Here is a 17,084-nt window from a genome sequence, read left to right on the forward strand (position 1 = left end):
TGGAAAGGAGGGGGAAAGAAGGGTGGGGATTTGTACTATGTAACGATGAAACAAAATTGCTACACATCTATATAGTTTCCTTCCCGCAGTGCTTTCTGCTGCTACCCGCTGCTTCTCTGGGCAAACATAAGCACCTATTTAAATCTCGACTTAAAAATAATGCAAAGCCACTTTCTTATTGCATTTTAAGAGCTGAATGAGGGCTGGACATTCGCAGAGGTAACGATGGTGCCCCCAGGCCCAGAGGAGCCCAGGTCTTCTGGTTCTTGCACACGGCGCGCTCTGCTTGAACTTCTGTCCCTCCGCAGGCTCCTGATGCCAGGAACCAGGGCACAGCTAAGCCAGTCTCTTCTTTCTTGATGCAAACATCCCAGACTAACGCACGTGTCATACTTGTCAGAGCCTTCATCTTGCCTGTGAAAGGGAAGAAAAAATATAAAACAAGATTGAATATTATTCCTTTTTAATGTTTCCTCCATTTTAATTACAAAATAACTTTAATATTAAAAATGTTGCAAAATACCCCCCAAACCGAGGGGAAAATTAATAATTTGCAGCCATCACATCAGTATTAAGATATTGGTATAGAGGTGCCTGGGTGGCTCAGTTGGTTAAGCATTGACTCTTGATTTCAGCTCAGGTCATGATCTCACAGCTTCTGGGTTTGAGCCTTGCATGGAGCTCTGCACTGACAGTGTGGAACCTGCTTGAGATTCTCTCTCTCTCTCTCTCTCTCTCTCTCTCTCTCTCTCTGCCCCTCCTCTCCTCTCTCTCTCTCTCTGAATAAATAAATAAACATTTAAAAAGATATTGGTATATATCTTCCCAGACTTTTACTTATATTTTTAAAGGATAGGATAATATTTTAAACATTGTTCCTACCCACTTGATAGAACATGAATATATGTCCACATAAAAAACTTGTATATAAAACAATGTTGATGGCTCCATATTATTCTACCTTGTAATGATAGCCTGAGTTCTTTAACCAACTACTTATTTTTGTGCATGTGGCTTATTTCTTATTTTTAAAAACAATTTAGTGAGAAGCCTTTTATGAGCCATCCAACTAGAATTGTGGATTAGTGGGTATATGTAGTCCAAAAGCTTCTGAAAAGCTTGACCGAGGAAGTTTGCATCCACTGATACTCCGCTAGCGACTATACAAGATTTAATTCGGACTCAGCGTGTAAATCTTAGCTAATCGAAACCCACAGGTGTAACTCCATATCCCTTTCCAGTAACAAGGTTGATCACAGGCAAATGACCCAATCCTAGCCAGCTGAGCCTGAAGGGACTCCTTGACGGCCCCTAGGAAGTGGGTCACTCTTTGATTAAAAGAGACACAGAGGGAAAAACGGTCCATTTTTTCATCATAGTGGAAGGGGACATCTAGAAACTAGAGGTACTGCACCCCTCGGGTGACCCTGAGGGGACACGCATGGAGAGCAAGAGGCAGCGTGCAGAGGAGGGCGGAGATAGAAAAAGTGGGTCCTAGACAGCATGGCGAGCCACTAAATTAACTAGCAGGGGACCAACTCCAGACCAGACTCTTCTGTGTGAGGTAATAAACATTACGATTTTCTGAGCTACATTTAGTCAGGTTTTCTGTAATTGGAATGAAAAACATCCTACCTGGATAATAAGTGAAACTGCTACATCATGGTTGCAGTTTTCCCTTTCTTGATTACAGTGAACTTGAGCTATTTTTTTTTTTTTTTTTTGAGAGAGAGAGAGTGAGAGACAGAGAGAGAGCGAGCAGGTGAGGTGCAGAGGGAGAGGGAGAGAGAGAATCCCAAGCCAGAATCTCCACACCCAGCACGGAGGAGCCCAACTCCGGACTCCGTCTCACGACCCTGGCATCATGACTCGAGCCAAAATCAAGAGTGGGACACTTAACCAACTGAGCCAGCCAAGCGCCCCTGAACTTTTGTTTTGTTTTGTTTTTAACTTGGCCACTTGTGTTTCTTCTCTTCCGAATTGCCTCTTATATCTGTTTTCATTTTACTGTAGGAGTATTGCCTTCATAGTGATTTACAAAAATATTTTTATATTTAAAATATTAACCCTCCGTTGTAAATGCTACGGATATTTTTCCTACTTCCAAACTCCTCAACATGTTGAAGCTTGAAATTTTTCTCTAACATACGAATTTTTTTCTGATTCCGTTTGCTTTTATGCTTAGTAAGTATTTTGTCACAAAGTGAACAGATAGTCATCTGTATTTTGCATGGTCTTACATTACTTACTCTCATGGTCTTACATTAATTGCATTAATATGCATTGGGGTGAATAATGTGAAATAAAGATCCAATTTTTTTCTAAAAATGTAGGCAAATTTGAACACTATTTACTGGAAAGTACAAAACTTCCTCTGTTGATCCGTGGTGTCTTTATCTATACCAGTGCTGACCTTGGGTCTCTCTTGGAGTTTTCTGTTCTTATTCATGGATATCTAGCCATTCTCTTCTGCAAGTGTCATGCTGCTTTAGTAACTGTAACTCTTTAATGTCATTGATTTTCTGATAATAGAAGCCCCCCTTCACTGTTATTTTGTAAACTCCTTTTAGTCACTCTCACTGATTTCCCATATATATATATAAATCATCTTTAAATATCCCTTAAAATTCTATTAGGCTTTGTTGGGGGGGGGGGAATTATACTAAAATGATAATGTAAAGAGAAGTAACATTTTGTAACATAGTGACTTCTTCAGGACCACATTTCACTTGCCAAATCTTTTCGGTCTTATTTGATTTTTTTTTCCCAGTATTTTGTTTTCATATTCTGCATGTAGCTTCTGCATATTACTTTTCATTTTTTTCCTTACATGATTAGATGTTTACAAAAATGATAGAATTGCCTCTGTGGTTATCAGAGAAACAATCATTGTTTTTTTAAGAGTTGTGTGCTACAGATGTCAATAGCAACTCTTCAGCACTAAATATAGTCAGTTAATTATGCAGTTCTCCATCTTTCAGAAAATATTAATGCATTTAGACAGGAGCAGTATCAAAGTAGACTTAGCTTACTCTGGTGTCCTCAGTGTTAGGAACTTTCTGCTAATGCCAGGGCGGTAAACAATCTCATTTTAGAGGGAAAGAAAGATACTATCATCTAATAAACCTAAACTCTCTCAGAGGTTGGACAGGTTACGTTGATCATACCAATTACCAGATTTCTACAGCCTCTTCCTTTTATATACTCAACCTCAAATCAGTACAGTGTGAATACTACCATTTTTACTAAATTGCTTAAAAATATTTGTAAATCAGTCTCCCGCTTGGGATTATTTACATACAAGTAAGACTGTTTCACTGCGCAAGATAAAAGAGCGCCTGAGTGGCTCAGTTGGTTAAGTGTCGGACTTCCGCTCAGGTCATGATCTTGCGGTTCATGGGTTCGAGCCCCACATCTGGCCATGGGCCAACAGCTCAGAGCCTGGAGCCTGCTTCAGATGCTGTGTCTCCCTGTCTCTATGCCCTTCCCCTGCTTGTGCACTCTCTCTCTCTCTCTCTCTCTCTCAAAAATGAATAAACATTTTAAAAAATTTAAAAAAAAAAGAGTAGTGTTCAGAGGAAGTTTGAAAATACCTTGGTCCTCAGAATCCTGCTTTCTTGCCAAGAAACTCAGCCATGTTCAGAGAAGACCCAGCACCTTCCTTCTGTCTAAACAAACTCCCTAAAACCTAAAGTTATTCCCTACCTTTTTCCAACTTTTAAGGTCTTTCCACTCCCACTTTGTAAATTAAAAATGTCATTTTTATTTCTTTAATGTTTTTTCACCTGTCTTCTTTCAGTTATGTTTTCTGTGGTTGCTCTGGGGTTTATTATCTACATCAACCTAGGAGAGCCTGCTTCAAATGTGTACTAGCATAATTACAGTGTTATATTGAAATGTCATTCCTATAAAGCTCTATTCCCTTTACCTCCTTTTTGTGGTATAGCGTTACACATAGTGTATCTACTAATGTTACAAACACAAAAATACTTTGTTATAGTTGTTGCTTTGCCATCTGTAGTGGTTTCCTTATCCAAATACAATTTTGCTCCCACTTACCTCCTTTGTGCTATTACTGGCAAGAATAGTACACACACATTACATTGTGGTATGTTATAAACCCAACATTACATTATATACGTGGGGTTTTTTTATTTTTTATTTTTTTAATGTTTATTTATTTTTGAGAGAGACAGAGAGACAGAGAGAAAGCAGGGGAGGAGCACAGAGAGAGGGAGACACAGAATCCGAAACAGGCTCCAGGCTCCAAGCTGTCAGCGCAGAGCCTGATGCGGGGCTGAAACTCACGGACCGTGAGATCATGACTTAAACCGAAGTCGGCCACTTAAACCGACTGAGCCACCCAGGCCCCCCAAATACCATTTTTTAACTCAAGTATAATTAATGTCCAGTGTTACAATAGTTTCAGTGTTATATATAATGATTCAACAATTCTATACATTACTCAGTGCTTGTCCCCTCCATTTTTGAAAGATAACTTGGCTGGATATAGCGTTCTTGGCTGATGATTTTTTAATTGAGAATTTTGAATACTATCCTGCTGTCTTCTGGCCTCCATTGTTTCTACTGGAGTGGTAAGTCAACTATATGTCTTATTGGGATCCTCTTGTAAGTGACATCATTTTTCTCTTGGCTGTTTTCGGGACTTTCTCCTTGTCTCTGATTTTCAGAAATTTTACTATGATGTGTCTGTTTGTGGATCTCTGTTTTTATTATACCTGGAGTTGATTGAGCTTCTTGGATGTGCAGGTTGTTTTTCAATACATTTGGGAACTTTCTGCCATTAATTTTTGGAATATTCCCTCTACTCCTTTGTCTCCTTCCCTCTGATACTCTGCTTATACTCAGTTGATGCGTTTGATGGTATCCCTCGTGTTTCTCTGAGGCTGTGTCTACTTTTCCCCTACTTTTTTCACTTGGTTCTTTGGCTTGCATAATCTCTATTGATGTATCTTCAAGTTCACTAATTCTTTCCTCTGCCAGGTAAAGTTTACTATTGCAACCTCGAATGATTTTTTTTTTTTAATTTCTGTTAGTGTACTTTTCAACTCCAGAATTTCCACTTGGTTCTCTCTCTCTCTCTCTTTTTTTTTTTTTTTTTGTAATTTATGTCTCTTTATCGACATTCTCTATTTGATAGGGCATTGTTATCACATCTTGCTTTACTTCTTTAATTATGCTTTCAGTTCCATGAACATATTTAGAAGGGCTATTCTGAAGTCTTTTGCTGCTAAGTCTGACATCTCATCTTTCACAGGCAGTTTGTGCTGTCTCCTCTTGTTTTTCAGTGTAGCAACTCTGGAAGCTAGTCTCCCTCCTCTGCAGCTTGTTGTTGTTATTGGCTTGTTGATATTGTAGTAACTGTCTGGATTATTGTAGTTACATTTATCCCCCTCCCAACACACACAACACAGTGTTAATGAAGCCTCTGATGTTACTCCACAGGAACGCACAGCTTTGGGTATGCCCGTGGTCACCTGGGGGTAACAGTGGTATCCGTAGGCCTCCCTTTCTCTCTTTGCCTGATCACATGCAGGTGTATATTCCATTGAATGCTTTATTACTTTAAACAATGCCCTGCACATAAATTGCTTGTATTTAATCCTTTCAAATTGTGGAGTGGTTTCTGAGGTTGGGACAGTACCCCCCCTCCACCTTATCCACAAGGGATACATTCCAAGACCCCCAATAGACACATGAAAATGGCCAGTATGCAACCCCATATATACTATGTTTTTTCCTATATACATACCTATGATAAAGTTTAGCTTATGAATCGGGCACAGTTAGGATTAGCAACAATAATAATAAAATAGAACAATTAACAATATACTGTAATACATTATGGGAATGTGGTTTCTCTCTCTCAACCTCTCTCAGAATAACTCCTCGTACTGTATTCACCCTTCTTGTGTTGGTGACATGACATGAAAAATGCCTTTGTGGTGAGATAAATGAGGGGAATGACACAGACATTGTGACAAAGCGTTAGGCTAGTATTGCTCTTCCACGGATGCCTCAGAAGGAGGACCTCTGCTCCCTGACTATCGTTGACCGCAGGTAACTGAAATATTTAATATTTCTTCCGACCCCAGGGGTGCTCCTCCCAGCTCTTTTATTCCCTGAGTGTCTACTATAAACCAGCCAACCTAAAGCCTGGGCTGTATCTTCACTAAATCCACCAATCTCCCCCCAGCCGATTTCCATCACAACCTCCTCTGTCTTGAGGGCCCCTTTGAACTTCTCAGCTCTCTGTTGCAAATGAAGTCAGTTCCTTTGCAAAGAGCTTATGAGCTCCCTGTTTGATGGTCTGCTTCCCACCTCAGGCAGAACTGTCTCAGCTGAGGCTCTAGAGCTGGAGGTGGAGACGATGACAGGCTGCACTCTAAGTGACACTCTTACTCTAGGAGTTGAGTATTCACTGTGTGTGTGTGTGTGTGTGTGTGTGTGTGTGTGTGTGTGTGTTGCTGTTAGCAGCCTGGGGTCCCCTCAGCCTGCCTCTCCTGCCATGGAGGTACCACCTCATGAGCCAGTCAACAGTGATGAGATCAGTATTCTCTATGCTCAGGGGAGGAGAGCCTCCTTTCCACACATGGGGACTGGGTGGAAGAAGGGAGCCCCCACCTGTCGACCTCATTCAACTGGGACTTAGCTTAAGCAAGGTAGCTGAAGCCTTGCTGTACCCCCTGACTAGGAGCTGGGTGGGGAGGGAGCCCTGTGTTCTTGGGGTGGCAGTCAGAAGTAGAAGTAGAGTCTCTGCCTTGCTGAGCTAGGTGATGAGAAGGTAAGGATGTTCTTGGTTCAAATAACTCAGACTCTAGAATGTAGACTCAGCTTATGTGTCGTAAAAAGAACGATTCTGAGAGACAGGGAGGAAAGGGAGAGAACCTTGTATGTCCCAAGCTTATATGTATACATAGCATTTGTAAATTGGATGCATTTCAGAATGAAACCCTATTTTTTTTTTAATTAATGTTTATTTATTTTTGAGACAGAGGGAGACAGAGCGTGAGCGGGGAGGGGCAGAGAGAGAAGGAGACAAAGAATCTGAAGCAGGCTCCAGGCTCCGAGCTCTCAGCACAGAGCCTGATGTGGGGCTTGAACCCACAAACTGTGAGATCATGACCTGAGCTGAAGTCGGACACTTAACCAACTGAGCCACCCAGGCGCCCCTGAAATCCTATTTTATAGCTCTGCCTGCTTTGTTTTGTCTCGGCCCCCATGCATGTAAGGCATTCAGTGCAGGCAATAATTCTAGTCCTGTCAGAACCTCAATTCAGGCACAAGACCCCATGTCTCTGATTTCTCAGGTAGTTCCCATGAAAGTACTTGGACTCCTCGTCCGTGTGGCCTGATCTTTCTCCTCATGCACTTGGGCCCATGAGGACTCTTTGCCTTCCTGGGAAGGCTTCTTCCCAGCCCCTGACCTTCCGTTGTCCACGAGGCAGGTAAATATAGAAATATTTGTGGGCTGCACTTATGCTTTGAAAAAAGACAGAAATAGAGCACAGAGGTTTTAAGCAAGTTGCCAAAGGTCACACAGCTGGGAAATAATAAAACCAGGAGTTGATGTTAAGAACTTAGAGTAAGTGCTCTTAACTCCTACCCTGTCTCTGCCTCTCAAGCGTTCAGCCAGCATCAGTTTTCCTTTTTCTCCTTTTATATAATCAACTCAGTACTGGCAATGCGGCCTTGATTTATGTTTGGAGTCAAGAAATACCTGACTAGTTCGGGCCATTTCTCCAAATCTCAAAAGCCCTTACGCTGGGCTTCTCAAACTTGGCTTCCCATGGCAATCACCTGGGGAGGTTTAAAACACGGTCATATCCGAGCCTCATCCCGGAGATTCTGAGGGTGTCGTTACGGGCTGTGTTGTGGGCACCAGGGTTTATGAAAACTCCGCAGGTAATTCTAATGTGCAGCATCGCCGAGAACCCCTGCTCTGATAAACCTGAGCATCAGCTGATTCAACTGGCAAGGACGATTTCACTCCGTCTAACCTGATTTTCTTTCCGGGTGTTGATGACGCAAGCAAACATGCGAAATATGTACCAGCTTAGACCCACTCCTCAAGGGGAAGCTGAGGTATGTCACAGTTCCATAACACAGCATCACACACGTGCCAGTAGCTGCCAGATCCCTATTTTTGGCATGTCCTTCTCCACTGGGCCCTTGAAGGGCATGTGTTGGGGTGTCATAGCGCAGTGCTGTGTCTCAGACTATTTATACTACTCCTACAGCTGTTGAAGCTGTCACTTTGTAAATGCCATCGTAATATGAAGGGCTCTCCTTAAAATAGTGCTTTTCTCTTCCGAAGTCCGTGCTAACTAGAATTGTAGGATCCCCACAGCTCCTGTGCAACGCCAGTAAAGATAAAAACCCACTTACTTATCTCTGTTTTACACCTGCTGGTGCTTCCGGGAAGCCATTCCCCTCCCTAGCAGGGCCAGGGAGATGTTTAGCGCTCGTAGTTTTCACATTCACAGGTAAAATCGCATTGGAGTAAGCACGCACGAGGGCTTGTGAGAAGACTCAGCCACTCCCAGGAAAGTGACCATCTGCACCCTCCAGGAGGGCTAACCTCCCTTCCAGAAAAGAGCCTGACGTGCAGTCGGGTTCCAGTGAGCAGTGTTTCCCGGGCTGCTGCACTTGGAGAGATGGCCATGGAACGCCAGAGCTCAGGATTCACTCACACATCCATTCTACTAACGTGTTCATGCCCCTGGGCACCCGCCCCAGCCTCTACAAGGCCTGGGGCCAGCAGTGAGCAAGGCAGGCATGGCCTCTGCCTTATGGAGTTCACCAGCTAATGAGGATGGACGTTTAATGTTTAAAATCAAATAATTATATAACTACGGGTTGCGATAAGTGCCGGGAAAGGGGGGAAATGGTGCTATGAGAGAAAGTAATAGAGGGAATCTTGCTGACACTGGATGGTGGGTGAGGGGCAGGGCAGCCACCCTGGGCCCAAGAGGTGAGTGGGATGTGGCTGGGGGAGGGGGTGAAGGGTCTTTCCAGATAGGGGGCATTATAGGGGAATGCTTAGCACTTTGCTCAAGGGAATTAGCACGACTGGAGGCAGTGGGCAGGGACAGGAAGGATACTAGGAGAAGTGGAAGGGTGAGGGGGATTTGGAATTTTATCCTGAGACCCACGGGAAGCCTTAGGGCAGTTTGAGTGAGGGCCTGGTGGCGGGGGACACAAGGGGGGGTTACATGACCATTGTGGGTCTTTAGGAGGAGGACACATTGGAGAAGCGCCAGTGGAAGTGAAGTCACCGGAGAGAACGTGAGGGGGGATGGCGCACAGCGCCCTCACCCCTCCCATCGACCTTTCCCTCCTCTTGCTTGGACCCTGGGGGTGAGGGAACAGCAGGTGCGTCCACTGCACATCAGCACTTGTGTTTTCTGCGTCTGGAGGAACGAGGCGGCCGGGGTGGAGGTTGGCCGAGTTATCGTGTTGCCCACTCTTCCAGGCCGGCCTCTGGGACACAGCAGGGTGGCAGGTCCTTGGTTTCCACACTGACTTGGAGCATTCTCGTCCTTGGGGACGTGCCGCCTGCTTGTGCTCTTTGGTGGTGAACAAACACAGGAGTGTATTTACCCTCTGCGTCTCTCCCATCCATCTCCTTTTTTCCAGCTCTGCTGACATCTCAGCTCGGGCCCTGACCTCCTTTGACCTGGTTCGCTGCAGTAGACTTCTCTAACTGCCTCCCCACTGGTGTGACGACCTCAGCTCTCTCCTGCTAATCAGGCCCTACCTTGAAATCTGACTCATCTTTCCAAGCCGTAGCCTTCAGGACACCACTTCCCTGATTTTTCACGGCTCCTCATTGCAGAATGAATTAAACTGAAGGTCTTAACCTTGGCCTTCAAGTTCCCAGAGTGCCTCTGCTCCCACCCCCTGGATGACTGACCACACAGGACCACTCTCTGACCACGGCTTTTGCTCTCCTGTCTCCTGCCTTCGGAATCGGCCCTGCCTGTCAAAACCAAGTGATGTTTCCCCTCCGTGAAGGACAAGGGCAAATTCCTCCTGCCGGTTACTTCCGGCCTCAATGTTTATCTTTGCCATGTGCCCTATCCCGTTTGTTCCGTGATCGCGTTATGGGCAGCTTATTCCTCACTGCTGCCCATCTTAGTCCTGGGGTCACTTGGGGGAGGACCCGTGGCTGCACTTTTCTCCCCCCCTTGCCCCTTCCTCAGGGAGCATTGTCAGCTTAGCAGCGGATCAGAGCTGAGAGACACCGCCATTCCCTACCTCTACGTGCTTGTTTTCTTTTTCTTCCTGCTTTGTTTCTTTCAGCGCCAATGTTTTCTTTTAACAGAATGCAGAGCTCCGGGCACTTTTTCTTCTGCCGATGCATCTACAGTGTCCCCTCCGCACTCTCAGCTGCTCGGTTCCTCAGGGATGGGAAGGTAGAGGAGGGCCAGATCCATTTTCACCTGCCTTGCTAATGGCCACAGGTTGGTAGTGTGAGCCAGCTTTTTGTTGACTCAGTCCCACTGAAGGGAGCCAAGAGGCTGTGTGTGTGTGAACCCTGAAGGTTCGCAGGCTCCCCAGCGGACATGGCCCGAGGCCTCAGCACGTCGTTAGCTCATGCAGAAAGTACCCTTCACGAAGTGTCAAACAGCATAGGTGTGGCCTCCAACACTGCAGCTTCGGGTCATATCTCAAGTACCTTTGCCAGGTTTCAGGGACATCACAGCTCTTAAATGTCAAAGAACAGGGGATCGATGCTGCCCGGGACTCAGCCGGGAAAATGTCTGATGACAATCGACAGGCTTGGGGCCACGCTCTACAAAAATTCTGTACGGTCCCCGGAGTCCTCCCTTCTTGCACACACACCTTCTCAGTTTCCAAACTCAACTCAAGAATGAGTTACAAAAAGACAGACAACACCAAACATTAATGAAGATTTGGCACAATAGGAATTTTCATACATTGTTGGTGGAGACATACATTGTACAACCACCACTTTGAAAACGGCCTTCTGTTTCATATCCTCTACCCTGTGATCTTAAGCCTTATCCAAGAGGAATGAAAACATGTCCATAGAAAGACTTGTATTTAAACGTACGTAGCAGCTTAAGTGTCCTTCAGTAGAAGAATGTATGAAAAAGTACATATTCACAGTGTATTTCTGCAATGAATACTACCACCTAGCAATAAAAAGGAACATACCAGGGACGAGCCCAGAAAACGTATGTTGAGGGAAAGGAGACTCCCATAAAGAGGACACATTGTCAGGTTGTGTGCAATTCATATGAAATTCGAGAACAGACAAAACTAACTTAGATCAGAAAAGTGGTTTCCTCTGAGGGAGCTGAAGGCAAGCATCAACTGGGAGGGGCCATGACAGAACTTTCTGGGATGATGGTAATAATATTCTATATCTCGATAGGGGTTTTGGTTACTCAGGTGTATGCACTTGTCAAAACTCACAGTGGGCACTTAAAACTTGTGCGTTTCATCGTTTGCAAGATGCTCATCAAAAGAAACAACTATGCAGATATTCAACTCAGTGATTTTCATGCTGAAATATCTAGAAGGAAGTATGCGTTTGTTTGCAGTTTACTCTGAAACATAAAACATGAGATAAATTGATGGAAAGAGGGATGGAGAGATGGGTGAATATGTAATATAACAAGTAGAGTGTCACTGCTAGAATTTGGGTGGTGGTTGTGTAGTTTTTCACTATAAAATTCTTTCAGCTTTGCTACGTGGTATGAGGCTCGAGTAAGGCTCAGTGTTATGTGCTGCCTTGACATCTGGTTAAATCAAGAGGGCCTCTGCTGGCCTTCCCACACACTTCCCTCCCCACCCTGCTCCTGCGGATAAGGTTCCCTGGCCTAATAACCCTCCTTATCCAGGGCACCAGACACAGTCCTTGCTTATATCCCTGAGTAGAGGGTTTCAGGTCCTTGCCAGTCCGCAGAATCATTCAACCAAGTCAGTCACATCCTCCCTTGAGGCCAAGGGGCACCCCTTCTTCTCGATGCTACAAAGCCTACTCCCACAGCCCTGCCTGTCCACTCTTTTCCTGAACGCAGCCCCCCTGTGGCCCTATATGTCATGTTGTGGCCTCCTTCCCCAGGCTGTATGCATGACTAGTAGATCTTGATCTGTCCAGTGTCAGATGTTCTGTGATAGGCCATCCCTGTAACCCCAAGGCAGGACTCCCTCCCTCACCGATGGAATGAATAGGAGGCAATTAAAACATGTTGGGTGTTTGCAGTTGGCATAAAATGTTGGAAACAGCTTACGTGCACAGCAGTGAATGATGTCACAAAGGAGAAAGGGCTGCCTCTAACGTTATTGGGGCTTATAGTTGACTTTGGGGAGTTCAAATAGTATTAAATCACACACTGGCCACTTAAATGTGACACACACTGTATCTGTTCTCTGTCATTTAATCCTGACTTGCTCAGGCTCTCACGGTGAGTGAAACAGCATGAGAATCCAGGCGTCAGATGCCGTGGCCCGCCACCCTCCAGGGTAGAAAGCCCTCCCTGACTTACGAGCTCACTTACCTTTAGGCAAATCATTTCCCCTCTCTGGGCCTCTGTGCTTTGTCTGTAACAATTAGGGGTTGCCACAATTCACCTTTCCAGCCCCACCAGTTTAGAGATAAGTAATTTTAGAATTAGCATAAACTACTGCACTTATAATTACCTTATGATGGGAAAAAGGAAAGAGGCATCCTATCCTTGCGTTCTGCCGCGTTGGAGAAACGGTTTATCCTCATGCCGACACGGCCCCTCGTGTCCACCTAAACAGGAGCCACCAAAGAGCAGGAATTTAACTGGTTGCCTGTTTGAATCGTCTGGTTTTGAAAATTTGCACGCTCGGGTCAACGGCATTTGTCGTTGTTACACTAATACTTCCCATTGTGAATCACACAGTCAGATACTTCAACCCAGCTTCCTTCTGGACAGTCGTTCAGAGGCGAGCCCCTGAAGCCTCTCTAGCTCACAGAGAGGTTAGTGAGAGGATTTCACACAGGGACAGGCCACATCCGTGCAATGTAGCTGAGTGTGTGACTAAGCAACCTGGAACGTGTGGATAAAATTGTCACCCAGAGCCAGGACAGAATCACCGCATGCCTGCAGCGATAACAGCTCTCTCCTTTTATTCTTCGCAGGCTTCAGCTCTCAGAAGATTAGTGAAAGATGATGGCTGATCTGGAGCATCTTTGCTGAGGACAAAACGAGATAGATGATGCTTTGGAGACATCTTTCTGGGGGTACATGAGAATCTGTCTGAAATCTGTCTGATTCTTCATTCTGGGAGACTGTCCTGAGCACTGTAGGGTGTCTAGAAGCATCCCTGGTCTCTTGCCCATAGATGCCAGCAGTGTCACCCTAGTCACGAATCAAAAACGTCTCCAAACATGGTCAGTCTCTCCCCGTTGAGAAGCGCTGCTCTAAAGCTAGGCATTCGTGAACAGTTTGGGTAGGGTGAGGGAAGGAACCGATGTTCCACCACCCTGACCTCAGATGACATTGAGAAAAGCTTAGTTTCCAAATACTGCCCTCAGGTTGGCACACGTTTTGTTTTAAACTGTGCTTAAATGTGGGGCACCTCGGTGGCTCAGTCGGTTAAGCATCCAACTCTTGATTTCAGCTCAGGTCATGATCTCACGGTTTGTGGGTTCAAGTCCGTCCCACATCGGGCTCTGTGCTGACAGCGTAGAGCCTGCTTGGGAATCTCTCTCTCCCTCTCTTTCTCTGCCCCTCATTCGCTCACATATGTCTGTGTGCACTTTCTCTCTCTCCGAAATAAACGTTTTTAAACATTGTGCTAAAATACACGCTGCGTCACTTACCATCTCCCTAAGTTTACACTTCAGTTTTGTTGGATCTATTCACACTGTTGTACAACCAATCCCCAAAACTTCTTCCCAACCATCTTCCCAAACTGAAACTATACAACCCCCCCTTTCCCCCTCCCCCCAGCCCCTGGCAATCATCATTCTACTTTCTGTCCTTGTGAATTTGACTACTCTAGATACCTCCCATAATTGGAATCCTACAGTATTTGTCCTTTCGTGATTTATTTCACTTCACGTAATTCCCTCAAGGTTTATCCATATTGTAGTCTGTGCCAGAATTTTCTTCCTTCTTAAGGCTGAATATTCAACAGTGTATATGCATCACATTTTGTTTATGTATTTTTTTTATTTTGAGAGAGAGAGAGAAAGTGGAGGAGGGGCAGAGAGAGGGAGAGAGAGAGAGGGAATCTAAGCAGGCTCTGCACTCTCGGCACAGAGGCTGATGTGAGGCCCAAGCTCACAAAGGTGAGATCATCGCGTTTTGTTTGTATATTCATTTGCTGATGGACGCTTGGGTTACTTCCATCTTTTGGCGATTGTAAATAGTGCTGCCGTGAGCATGGCTGAGCAGATACGTCTTCAACGCCCTCCTTTCAATTCTTTGTGGCATATACCCAGAGGTGGAATTGCTGGGTCATATGGTAAGTCTTTTTTTTTTTTTTTCTTTAAATTTTATTTACTTATCTTTGAGAGACCTGGGAGGAGGGGCAGGGAGAGAAGGAGACAGAATCTGAAGCAGGCTCTGCACTGACAGACCTCAAACCCACGATCTGTGAGATTGTGACCTGAGCGGAAGTCGGACACTCAACCAGCGGAGCCACCCAGGCGCATCTCATATGGTAATTCTATTTTTAATTTTCTGAGGAGCTGCCATACTGCTTTTCATAGTGGCTGCTGTACCAATTTACATTCACCACAACAGTGCCCAAGGGTCCAATTTCTTCACTTCCTAGCCAACACTTGGTATTATCTGTTTCTTTTCTTTCTTTTCTTTTCTTTTCTTTTCTTTTCTTTTCTTTTCTTTTCTTTTTTTTTGCAATATCCATCCTAATGGGTGTGAAGTGATATCTCATTTGATTTCAATTTGTATTTCCCTGATGATTAGTAATGTTGAGCATCTTTGCGTATGCTGGTTGGCCTAAATATCTTTGGAGAAATGTCTATTCGAACCCTTTGCCCATTTAAAAAAAAATGGTTATTTTGTTGTTGTTGTTGTTGCGGAGTTGTAGGGGTTCTTTATATATTCTAGATACTAACCCCCTTATTAGCTACATGATTTGCAAATATTTTTTTCTCACTTAATAGGTTGCCTTTTTACTCTGGTAATTGTGTTTTTTGATGCACAGTAAGTTTTTAATTTTGATCTAGTCCAGTTTATTTTTATTCTTATTGCCTATGTTCTTGGTGTCATAGCCAAGAAATCTTTGCCAAATCTGGTACTGTGAATTTTTCTCCTGCGCTTTCTCCTAAGAACTTTAGTTTCAGGTCTTATATTTAGGCCTTTGATACATTTTGTGGTACACACTTTTATAATTAATACTATTCTCTTTTTAAAATTTTTAAATTGTTTTAAACTTTATTTTTGAGAGAGAGAGAGAGAGAGAGAGGGGAAGAGTGCAAGCAGGGGAGGGGCAGAGAGAGAGGGAGACACGGAATGTGAAGCAGGCTTCAGGCTCTAAGCTGTCAGCACAGAACCTGACACGGGGCTTGAACTCACAGACTGTGAGATCATGCCCTGAGCTGAAGTCGGACACCTAAGCAACTGAGCCACCCAAGTGCCCCTATAATTAGTACTATTCTGTGCTGTAGTTCCCTGCAACCTGAGAGCCAGACCTCGCTGTATCGCCATGGTTACAACAATAAGCTAACTTTCCCAGGCTCTTTCTTCCTTTGCTGCAACTTCCTATAAAGTCCCTGCACTATTCCTGGGAGTACCATGGGGGGCCTCACATGTGTACTCTGGCAAGTTCAGTCAGCCACTGTAGGTAACTGACACAAACCATTGTCCCTTTTGACTGGGTACCACCAGCCCACTGAATGCTACTGCCTCGTCCAGACCTCTCTGCCATCTCCTGCCGGGTTTGCCTCTACTTTTCCATTAAACACAGTCATTTTCCATCATCCACTGCTGCCACTTTCACCAACTCGCATGGGACCATCAGCACCATGAACTCTTGAGGTGCCAGAGATGTGGTAGTCTGGGTTGACGGGGGGAGCATCTCTGCACTGTCCTAGGGTGGTAACTTGTCTCAAAAAAGCTACCCACTTTGGGTTTTGTTTTTGTTTTATTTTAGCAATATAGTGCTTTCACTATTTGCTGACAGTGTCCTCTCTCTTTATTTTTTTTTTTAAATGTTTTTTTCAACGTTTTTATTTATTTTTGGGACAGAGAGAGACAGAGCATGAACGGGGGAGGGGCAGAGAGAGAGGGAGACACAGAATCGGAAACAGGCCCCAGGCTCTGAGCCATCAGCCCAGAGCCTGACGCGGGGCTCGAACTCACGGACCGCGAGATCGTGACCTGGCTGAAGTCGGACGCTTAACCGACTGCGCCACCCAGGCACCCCAAGTCCTCTCTCTTTAAAACCCAGACGTGAATGTGTGAGGACGAGGCCAGACTCAGGACATTAAGTGTCAGTGCAGCACCCCACTCCAGTGACAGAGCTTGATCACTGGGTGAAGCTCGTGGAGCCTGGCTCCACTTTCCCTCTGGATGAGGGTTTTTGCAGAAGGACCTTCAGTTCCTCGTGCAAATGGACTTTTGTCCCCCTGTCAGTACCCCAGCTAACTGTTCCACTAGGACCCCACCTGAATTATATTAGAGCAGTTGTGAACTCAGGAGAGCAGCCTCACTGCCGTGCTGACGATTTGCCCTGAGTCAGGCCCGGTCCTGCACAAAGCCCCAGGGCAGGTGTTCCCAAGCAGGTACATAAATCTCATCTCTTTGGCGCTTAGGAAGAATCTCTATTCTTTATTTAGAAGAGCTATTTATCATATGCCATCCAATATTGATGAGTTAATTTGAATCCCACAATGAAACAAAATACAATATCTAACTGGAAAACATCAGTAATCCTTCCATTATGCATCACTATTGACATACTTGTTAATTTCCCTCTAATTGCAGTCTTACCACCGAAACATTGGCATCTGTGTGGCAGTTATTCAAAGTGCCCCAACGTAAGGGGGATGGGAAAACAGCACAAAATAAGCCAGTAGTAGAGCCGGG

This window comes from Herpailurus yagouaroundi, unplaced genomic scaffold, assembly GCF_014898765.1.
Source record: "Herpailurus yagouaroundi ecotype Mexico unplaced genomic scaffold, PumYag 192, whole genome shotgun sequence".
Classification (NCBI taxonomy): domain Eukaryota; kingdom Metazoa; phylum Chordata; class Mammalia; order Carnivora; family Felidae; genus Herpailurus; species Herpailurus yagouaroundi.